Source organism: Diabrotica virgifera, chromosome 8 (genome assembly GCF_917563875.1).
Source record: "Diabrotica virgifera virgifera chromosome 8, PGI_DIABVI_V3a".
NCBI lineage: Eukaryota > Metazoa > Arthropoda > Insecta > Coleoptera > Chrysomelidae > Diabrotica > Diabrotica virgifera.
In genome coordinates this window covers 8,226,770-8,236,596 of record NC_065450.1, presented here as the reverse complement: position 1 = coordinate 8,236,596, position 9,827 = coordinate 8,226,770, and positions in this window count along the sequence as shown.

Sequence of the window (9,827 nt, the reverse complement as noted above, 5' to 3'; positions counted from 1 at the left end):
CGAATATTATTTTAACAACGAATATTTTACTGTGCAAAATATGAAGAACAAAAGTAAATTGCGAATTACATTGTTGCTTATTGAAATAATTATTAGAGCCATTTATTTTCGTACTTCTTATATTGCACAGTAAAATATTCGTTGTCTCGATAATCCAAAACAGTCGTATATTCGTGGAATGACGTATATTCAAAATGTCTTCAATGGTTTTAATTCTATATGAGACAGTACAGTACAGCTTAACGTAAAATTGGAGCGCAACATTATATGTATATCTTGTATAACTTTTTTTTTATGTAGAACATATTACACGCTTTGGTAAAAATGCAGAACAAACCTAGCACTAACTTGTCGTTTATTCAGATTTTCTCTAATCGTTTGGATTCTATATGGGCAGTAAAGCTTTACGTAAACTTGGAGCGCCACATTATATCTTGTATATCTTTTTTGTTTATGCAAAACAAATTACACGCTTTGGCAAAAATGCAGAACAAACCTAGCACTAACTTGTGGTTTATTCAGATTTTCTCTAATCGTTTGGATTTTATATGGGTAGTCAGGGCCTATTTTACCACTAGGCCCGTGAGGCACCTGCCTCGGGCCCGCATTTTAATGAGGCCCGAAAAGAACACCAAGAAAAATTTGCATTAACAAAATAAATTTTCAAAATTCTTTAATTTTACAAACAGGAAACGATAAATTATGATTCCACTGTTGATTTTCAAGGGACTTCACACGTCACAAGTACATCTCCGTCATCTCCTATAGAAAACGACAATGTCAATAACTCTTTTCCTAGCGATATAGGGGATTGGCCAAAACATTTAAATCTGAAATTTCAACAATATTTTATAAATAATCGACCGAATTAATATATTTATAAAATTAGTGAATGCGACATTTGCGATGTTTTATAAAATGAAAGCTAATGTATCCGTGTTTATTGTTATGTTTGTAAACTGATTTCCACGAAAATTGTTGTTCTTCTAACTTTCGATGGGTATAATGACTGGAAAAATATCAATAGGACACTTATTTATCATAAGCGATCTTCTGAACATATTTCGTCAATTGGTAGATTAGTCAAGAGAAGTAGTAGAGTAGGACAAATTGTTACATTAATGGAAAAAAGTTGTTTAGAAAAAAGGAAAATTGGAGAAACGTACTTCTACGAATAATAGCAATTATTAAATTTTTGTCCAAGAACGGTCCATCCTTTTATGGTTCAACAACTAAATTATTTACAAAAGGAAATGACATATATACCGTGTGTCGAATTTAAGATGAATACAGCCCTATATTTTGGCTATCAAAATAAATACAGATTTGAGGTGTTGCACAGTCATACAGGTTAAATATTCACATTTTTTAAGATACTCAGCTGAAATTTAAATTTCAAACGCAGCCTACTGCGACTCCACAAACAGGGTAAATTTTCGATATTTTAATTCGCATTAGAGATATCGGAAAAATTTATTTAAAAAAGTGGTTCCAAATATTATTCTAACCCCACATACTAAATTTTATGACAAAATTCGCACTTTTAGTTTTTTCATTATTTATAGCCAGGACCCTAAAACTTAAAATTGGGTGGCCCGAGATGCATCTCGGGACAGCTGAGATGATTTTAGGGTCATGACTACGAATACTGAAAAAAATGTGGATATTGCCATGCAATTTGGTATGTGGGGTTAGAATAAGATTTGGAAGTACTTTTTCAAATAACTTTTTACGATATCTCTAACGCGGAGCAAAATATCTAAAACTTACGTTTGTGGAATCGCAGTAGGCTGCGTTTAAAATTTTATTTTCAGCTGAGTATCTTAAAAAATGTGAATATTCAACCTGTATAACTGTGCAAAACTTCAAATGTGTAGTTATTTTGATAGCCAAAATATAGAGCTGTCTTCATCGTAAATGCGACACACTGTATTTAAACAATGTATAATTGTTTAAATAAATTTTATTTATTGTTAATAAACAATATAATCTGGTGCAACTATATTTCTATTAAATAATTAATTCATTTAAAAGAGGTATTATTATTATTATTAAATCATATTTAGGGGCCCGAAAATTGTGTAGTGCCTCGGGCCTGATTTGAAGTAAGATAGCCTCTGTGGGTAGTACAGCTTTACGTAAACTTGGAGCGCCACATTATATCTTGTACCTATTTCTTTTTTGTTTATGCAGAACAAATTACACGCTTTGGCAAAAATGCAGAACAAACCTAGCACTAACTTGTGGTTTATTCAGATTTTCTCTAATCGTTTGGATTCTATATGGGCAGTACAGCTTTACGTAAACTTGGAGCGCCACATTATATTATCTTGTATATCTTTTTTGTTTATGCAGAACAAATTACACTCTTTGGCAAAAATGCAGAACAAACCTAGCACTAACTTGTGGTTTATTCAGATTTTCTCTGATCGTTTGGATTCTATATGGGCAATACAGCTTTACGTAAACTTGGAGCGCCACATTATATGTTGTATATCTTTTTTGTTTATGCAGAACAAATTACACGCTTTGGCAAAAATGCAAAACAAACCTAGCACTAACTTGTGGTTTGTTCAGATTTTCTCTAATCGTTTGGATTCTATATGGGCAGTACAGCTTTACGTAAACTTGGAGTGCCACATTATATCTGGTATATCTTTTTTGTTTATGCAGAACAAATTACACGCTTTGGCAAAAATGCAGAACAAACCTAGCACTAACTTGTGGTTTATTCAGATTTTCTCTGATCGTTTGGATTCTATATGGGCAGTACAGCTTTACGTAAACTTGGAGCGCCACATTGTATATTGAATAACTCTTTTATTTTTTTAGAACAAACTTCAAAATAAGAGAACAAACTCGAACAAACCTAGCACTAACTGCTACAGTTATGAAAAGATATATTGGGAATTGGGGCAATACAGGTTTACAGACATGGAATCTAAAGTTAAGCTATGGCACATTCTTTACCAAACACCCTGTATAATAATAAATGCTATTATAAAAATAATAGATTGCTGAATGCATTAGCTCAATATATGATATTAATTGATTAATAATAATTTTGCAAATCCCCCTTTTTTTGTCCTAAACCTAATTGACTTTACACTGTGTGATTTCTTATGATTTCACTTATACAGTGCGCTGGAAAAAGTGTTGCCCCCTTATTAACTTATTTATTTTTAGCACATAAGCAAAACGCTCGGACAGGTCGATTTTTAAAATAATCAAAGTATATTACAACATCAATGTTTCGAACTTTACGCGATCCGTCTTCAGGTCACAGCCACACCTTTGGTTTTTTCAAATGGGAAATACATCATGTGACAGCTCATACAAAATCGTTTGAAATAGTGATTCCAAAAATGTATAACACTTTAAACCTGGAGAGCGCAGGTGCAAAATTTCGATCAAATTCTTTTTAAACGCATTCATTTTTTTGGAATCCTGAGAAAACTAATAAGTATTTTTGAAAAATTTAAACGCAGAATAAAAGATTACATTATTACCGAGGGCTGAAAGTCCCTTAGAATAAACAAAAAGTTTCTTTTGAATGGTATATTTGAAATTAAAAATCATACTAAATTTTTTCTTTTCACCCCTGTGACTGTAAAATAATCATTATAGAAGTTCTCAGGGACCTCAGGCCCTCGATAATACTGTAATATTTTATTCTGCGTTTAAATTTTTCAAAAATTCTAATTATTTTTTCTCAGGATTCGAAAAAAATGAATACGATAATAGACACACGAAAACTTCCTTCCAGTACGGACTACACTTGGAAACGAAATGAAATTATTCGGCACTTCGGCAGAGGTAAAAGCATTGTTTAACAAAGAACGATAAGAAAAAGCGGTTACATTTCAAATGATCAAGCAAAACATTTGTTGTTTCAACAATTTCCTTTATGGTTACCATGAACGCATTGATTGTGGTTATTAAACGCAGTAGTAAATTGATTAATGCATTCGTTGTCACAACAATCAATTTATTTCTATGGAATAATCAAATATTACTCCATATTAACAACATTTGTACATTGTTTTAATGAAATCTGTACGTTGTCACGATAAACCAAGGTAATTGCTTATCATATACGAAATCAAGAAAGTGCTTTGCTGCCAGAATTACCATTATTTATTAAATATACGAAACTAATTTATTGGCTGAATAAATTGAGTGCTAGTTATTAATGTACTCTAGTTATATTCACAATTATTATTCAATCATTGTGACAATTACCAAATACATTGATCAATGTCTAAAAGTTCGTTGAAACAAAAAATTAAATTGTTGTTACAACGAAATAATATTCAATAATCACTGTTAATCAATATTACGAACTAAATTTTTTTGAGCGAAGGGCAATTGGGAACAGAAGTATTATTTGCATTTTTGGTATTGGATTGTATAGCAAAAGTTGATGGGTCGGAAATATGTGTGTGAAGTGAGTTTGAAGTTGGGTTTGACATGTTGTTGTGGTCCTGGTTACCAAAACCACAAACAAAACTCAGTGATCATCATCATCATCATCACTGGCTCGACAGCCCTTTCTGGGTCTTGGCCTGTTCCAGGATTCTTCTCCATTCTGATCTATTTCGTGCTTTTTTTCCAGTTTTTTATTTTTAAGGTTATTATAACATTTTCTATTTGTTCTAAATATCTCAGCTTCTGTCTTCCTCTTCTTCTTTTTCCTACTGACATCTGTTTGAATATTTTGTTTGGTATTTCGCCTTCTTCTATTCTTTCTACATGTCCCATCCAACGCAGCCGTCCTATTTTAATGAATGTTATATCCGGATCCTGGTATATTTCGTATAAGTAGTTCAAAGTTGTACCTTCTTCGCCAAATTCCGTTTTCTTTTGTGTCCTTATATATGTGTCGCAAGATTTTTTTTTCAAAGGTGGCTAGCAATGTTTTCTCTCTTTTAGTGAGTGTCCAGGTTTCTGAGCCGTATGTAAGTACCGGTCTTATTAAGGTTTTGTATATGAAACTCAGTGATAGCCTTCTTAATTTTTCAAACTAATGGAAAATCAAATAATAATGACCTAACTTCCAGTCAGCAGTCAAATCATAGTACATACATACCTACTTTTCACTATAACATTTCAAATATGTTAAAAAGTCGTACTAATCCGCTATTAACTAACAATCTGTACTCTGTGAATACCAAAACGTGAATGGAAATATGTACTTTATTTTCTATCGAAAACCGATAAAAATAAAAATAATAATTTTTCGGAACAACTCTGAAAACTTGACTTGTAGGTTTGACGTTTATTTGACGTATGAGAACTTCTAAGGGAGCATCCATAAACTACGTCGTAAAAAATTTGAACTTTTTAATACCCCCCCCCCCCCCATGTCGACGTCGTCGTTGCAACTCACGACGCCCCCCCTTTCATTGATTTAAAAAAAAATCAATATTATTTCTGTTTTTTTTAATCAAATATGAGGGGGTAGGCGTAAAATCTTGGTCCAATGCTATTTAAATGCATTAATTTTTTTCGAATCCTGAGAAAACTAATAAGCATATTTGAAAAATTTAAACGCAGAATAAAAGATTACATTATTACCGAGGGTTGAAAGTCCCTTAGAATAAACAAAAGGTTTCTTTTGAATGAAATATTTGAAATGAAAAATCAGAAAAAATTTTCTCTTTTTTTCACCCTTGTGACTTATTAAAATAAACATTATAGATGTTTTCAGGAACTTTTGGCCCTCGGCAATAATGCAGTCTTTCAATCTGCATTTAAATTTTTCAAAAATCATTTAAAGAGCATTGGACCAAGATGTTGCGGGGTATGCTTTCTTAACTGCATCATATAAATCTTTATATTTATTTTGTTTTGACTTCGATGCCATTTCTTCTAAAGTATAAATACGACTTACTAACTAAATAGAAAACAATATTTTATTTCTATTCCTTCTTTCAGAACTGTTGTTTCACACACAGTATGCAGCACATAAATGAACTAACAATTTAATATTTTTTTGCTTCCAGACTTTGTTCTGTATTATTGTATTTTCAATTTATCAATCAAAGGCAAAATAAAAATTAAATTTTATTTTTTTTAAAATAACGCGGGCACATAAATTTGATACACCCTGTATATTGATCTGTAAATATTTATTAGAATTTAGTTTGGATGTAAGTAGATTTCTCTTTTAATGAGCTTTCCGATGAACCATTAAAGACTTGTGAATAATTAAAGTGAAAAGGACGATGTATTTAGTTTTAAAATGTTAAAAGATTGTTTATTACGGGAACTATAGAATCTACAGGTAGAGGTAATTATCATTTTCTAGAAAAATGGTTTAAAAGAAAGTTTGGAATTTTAATATCTTTGTTTCAACCCGAGTAAATGTTGTAGGGTGTAGGGTTCCCCGAAAGTAATTAGGATGGTCGGAATAATTTTGAAAATGACTGTTTGTTTGTGGAATGGAAAAGAGAAATGTTTCTGATTTTTGGCAATTTGGAAGGGGAAAAGTGGTATGAATGTTGAGTGAATTTGAAAAAGAAGGCAGTATGTTATTGGCAGCGCTGAGGAGCGGTCGACGTTTTCGTGGATAAGTAGTTAGCAAGTACCAGTGGTTGTTTGATAGTGGAGACGGAATGGGACGTTTCGATGCCGCCGTTTCATCGCCGGCCGTTTCGATGCCGCCGGTTCATTGCCAGTCCATTTCATCGCCGTCATATCTCGCATTTCCTAGAATTCCTAATTAATACTAAAAATAACTAACAATTGTAACTGTCGAAAATTCGGAAATATATCAGATAGCGATTAATTCACTGGCGATGAATCGGCCGGCATCGGCATCGAACTGGCGGCATCGAAACGGCGGCGATGAAACGTCCTAGACCCAGTGGAGAATAGTGCTGAAAAGTGGAACAAGAGACAGATAAAATTGAGACGAAACACCTCTTTGATTCTGTATTATTGTGAGAAGGAGAGCAGAGAATTTTTGGAGTTCTGTTTGAAGCCAGTACTGGTCAAAAGAGGCTTTGGCTCGTTTTGGAGAATTGGTGCTGGTATGCTGATAGTTTTGAAGCTGGAGAACGGAGAGGGCTTTGATGAGTAGCCTTTAACATAGTTAACGAGGGAGAGCTGTTTTGGGTCACGAGAAGACATCAGAGTGAGTGAAGCAAAAGGTCAGTCAATCTATGTGAAAGAGATTTTTATGTTCGGAAACAAAAATTTTGAGTAAAAAGCATATGAATTAAAATTCCAATATTTCAAAAAGTAAATAGGAAATATAGGTAATCTTGCGAATACATAAATTTGTTTTGTTTAGTTTGTTTTACCAAAGTCATCGGGAACAAACCGATAAATTGTTTTTTTTTAACTAGAATAAATTTAAGTGGTAGAAATTTCATTCGGACATATGTGTCCACAGGTTTTAGATTTGATAGATTTTTAGAGTATTGGTTTTGATTAATAAAAGACAATTTTGTATGTTTATTTTATATTTTGCTTTATTTCTTTTTCCTATTTTATCCCGATTAGGATCAGCTAAGAGATACTGAAGCCACGAGAGAAGATAAGTATAACGTAAGATAAGTTAGACATTTTTTTAATATTATAAAAAGGCACCCTGAGATTTTTTATCCATTTTTTATGTATGATTTGCGACAATTAAATAATTAATCAAATAAATAATAATTAATATAAAATTAATAAGAAGCAGATCATAACAGTATATAGAACCGATTGTTTAAACCCAAAGAACAATGTCTTATTGTTTGTTGTCCTGTACAAACGTGCTAAACACCTAATATGTATTATTTTAACGCCGTGACTGATAAAAACGAAATGAAAAGTATGTGATAAGAGTATCTAGTTATAATAGAATTAATCTTTTTAATTTTAACAAAGGTATATTTATTCGTAAACGTTTTGTTTTATTTTCAATTTCATATCAAAAACTATACGTTTTTATATGAATATCTGATACTTTAATGCTGGTAGAAGCTAGTAAAAAATTATTTTTATAGACACAATAGCGACAAATTTAAATATACCAATACATTAAACGACGTCGAATGGGCACTCATACGCCCCCCTCCCCCTGTCGTACTCCGTCGTAATAAGCAAGCCCTCCTTCTTCTCAACGACGTAGTTTATGGATGACCCCTAATTGAATTGATACCCTTTCAATAAACTCTCGTGAAAAAAATCAGACTACTATTTACTACTAATATAATTCCTATCATTTGACATGTTCTACGTGTCGGACTTATTAAAATGCCCAACATATTTGTCGGACAAACATTTTTTCATATATAATATAAAGTTTGCTATTGAATAAAACAATGATGCCTCGCAGCAGGGGGTTACATTTGATGGCATGAAAATTCGTCCCCCTCCCAGTATAAATTATTGATGTCTTTTTGAAGTGAAAACTTCTTTAGGGACGTTGTGCGCTTTTTGGATAGGGGAAAAAGCATTGAATTCGCGACCGTCATCGCGACCATCATCGCGACCGTCATTGCGACCGTCATCGCTTATGCTATATATTATTTGTATGTACTTATTATATAAATTGTATAGAAGTATTTAAATTTAAAATAAATGTAAAACCTATTTTAGGATGGGGGAAAAGGATTTATTTCGCGACCGTCATCGCGACCGTCATCTCTTCGGCGAACTAAATTTTGTACGTATCTATATTATGTGTATACATAAATTGCATAGAAGTATTTAAAATTAAAATAAATGTAAAACCTATTTTTGGATGGGGAAAAAGGATTTATTTCGCGACCGTCATCGCGACCGTCATCTCTTCGGCGAAATAAATTTTGTACGTATCTATATTATGTGTATATGTACATAAATTGTATAGAAGTGAAGTATTTAAAATTAAAATAAATGTAAAACCTATTTTTGGATGGGGAAAAAGGATTTATTTCGCGACCGTCATCGCGACCGTCATCTCTTCGGCGAAATAAATTTTGTACGTATAAGTATTAAAGTGAAAACTTCTTTAGGGACGTTGTGCACTTTTTGGATGGAAAAAAGTATTAAATTGGCGACCGTCATCGCAACCGCTATCGCTTTGAAGAAATAAATTTTTGAAGAGAAAAATTTCTTGAGGGTCGTTGTGCACTTTTTGGATGGGGAAAAAGTATTAAATTAGCGACCGTCATTGCTTAGACGAAATAAATTTTTGAAGTTGAAACTTCTTTAGGGACGTTGTGCACTTTTTGGATGGGAACAAGTAATAAATTGGCAGCCGTCATCGCTTCGACGAAATAAACATTTGAAGTGAAAACTTCTTTATGAACATTGTGCTCTTTTTGGATGGAAGAAAGTATTAAATTAGCGACCATCATCGCTTCGATGAAATAAATTTTTGAAGTGAAAACTTCTGGAGTGACGTTGTGCACTTTTTGGATGGGAAAAAATTATTAAATTAGCGACCGTTATCTCTTTGACGAACTCAATTTTTGAAGTGAAAACTTCTTTAGGGACGTTGTACACTTTGTGGCTGGAAAAAAGTAATAAATTGGCGACCGTCATCGCTTCGACGAAATAAATATTTGAAATAAAACTTCTTTAGGGACGTTGTGCACTTTTTCGATGGAAAAAAGTAATAAATTAGAGACTGTCATCGCTTCGATGAAATAAATTTTTGAAGTGAAAACTTCTTGGGGGACGTTGTGCACTTTTTAGATGGGGAAAATTATTAAATTAGCGACAGTCATCGCTTCGACGAAATAAATTTTTGAAGCAAAAATTTCTTTAGGGACGTTGTACACTTTTTGGATGGGGGAGAAGTATTGAATAAGCGACCGTTATCGCTTCGACGAAATAAATATTTGAAA